Below are 1,723 nucleotides of genomic sequence, written 5' to 3'. Positions count from 1 at the left end.
ATGGGTCCAACACGATTTTTATCTACGTTTATTCCAGAAATGGAACATAAATGCTTGAAAACAACTACAGCACCAAGAAAAACTATCGCTCCCAGGTTGGCGATTAAAGGTCAGCTTAAAATGGCATAGACATATTCACAAACAAACATAATTTGGAGGGCTAACCTGAAGAGGAAATTAGTATTTTTATCAAACTGCATTGCATACCTATTTCTCATGATTGATATCTGATGATTCTAAAACAATCGTTCAAATACTCAATGCTTGGTAACAGGCAGAAAGTTAAACCAGGAGTTGTATGCATAGTCAAGAGATAACATTTTTCGAGAGACCAAATTGCAGGGTAATAGTGAAAACAAAATTGTTAATAGTGTAATTAGTATTAGAACATTATCCATGTAATTCTCAAAAAAATATATGTTTTTTAATGATAAAAGAACGATGTTGTGTAATCAGTGTAAAAAAAATAATTTCTTGTAGATACAGGCAAAAGAACTGATGTGAATTTCAATAATTCATCAGTTCCAAAATAGACGTTCTAGTTTTTGAAACTTTTATTTATATCTATTAAATTTAATTTATATATTAATTTCATAAATTGTCTTCTGTTTGATTAAGATTAAGATTAAGATTAAGAGATAGATCGCTTGCTATAGGAAACGGTGCACTCAGGAAAAAAGCCTTGAGTTAAAACTTATATGGTAATGCGGTATACTTTTTTCCGATATTCTAAAGTTTATCTATCACGTCATTTTTATGTACAAAATCGTACCACTAGAGATTCAAAACAAGTTACCATGGATAATCAACACATAAAAATCTTTTCCTTCCTGCAGTACACCATTCAACTGTGTAAAAATGTATGAAAATTGCATCATTAGGAGGAAACCTTTGATTTAATTAATGTTTACAAGTGGGAAATGTTTTATAGAACGATCGATGAAAAACTGCCACCGTGTATTTTTTTCGATAATTTTACTCATGTGAATCATGTTGTTTTTATGTATATATCGTGTTGTATTTATGTAGGTATGAACCCAATTAGGTATTTTGTGCCGTATAAACTGCACTACCTTATTAGGACAAGACAGCCAATTTTCCAAGGGCTGTAACAGTCTTATTTCGAAAAACATTGTTCTTTTGTTGTAAAGTGCTGGACAAAACCATAATAAATGTGCTGAAGACTCAATTTCTTCATTACAAAAACGACAAACATCGTTGTCAGCCTTTCGAATTATTTTCAGATGATATTTGGCTGAACAATGCCCTGTAATTAGACCTGTATAGGTGCATAGGTCTTTTTTAGATAGAGCAAGAATTTTGTGTGTGTTTGATGCATGTGGCATCACAAACTGTTTTGATTGCCGGGAAGTGATAGTATTTTTCCAGTTTGAATCTATCATCATTTTTTCCCAGTTTCTGAATTCCATTTTTATGGAGCATGAAGAGATACCACAAAACGGTTCCGGTCCGATAAGCTGTTTAGAAGATCCTAGTCTGGCTAGTTCATCAGCTTTTTCATTACCTTCTATTCCACAATGTCCCGGAACCCAGTAAAGATTAAATGTATTTTGATTAGACAACTGTTGAAGCAGCTGAATGCACTCCCACACCAGTTTTGACGTACATGTACATGATTTTAACGCATTTAGAGCAGCTTGGCTGTCAGAGAAGATACAAATATTTGCATGCTTGTATTTTCTTTTTAAGCAGACAGTGCTAC

This window comes from Wyeomyia smithii, chromosome 3, assembly GCF_029784165.1.
Source record: "Wyeomyia smithii strain HCP4-BCI-WySm-NY-G18 chromosome 3, ASM2978416v1, whole genome shotgun sequence".
NCBI lineage: Eukaryota > Metazoa > Arthropoda > Insecta > Diptera > Culicidae > Wyeomyia > Wyeomyia smithii.
Note: the sequence above shows the minus strand (reverse complement) of the source record.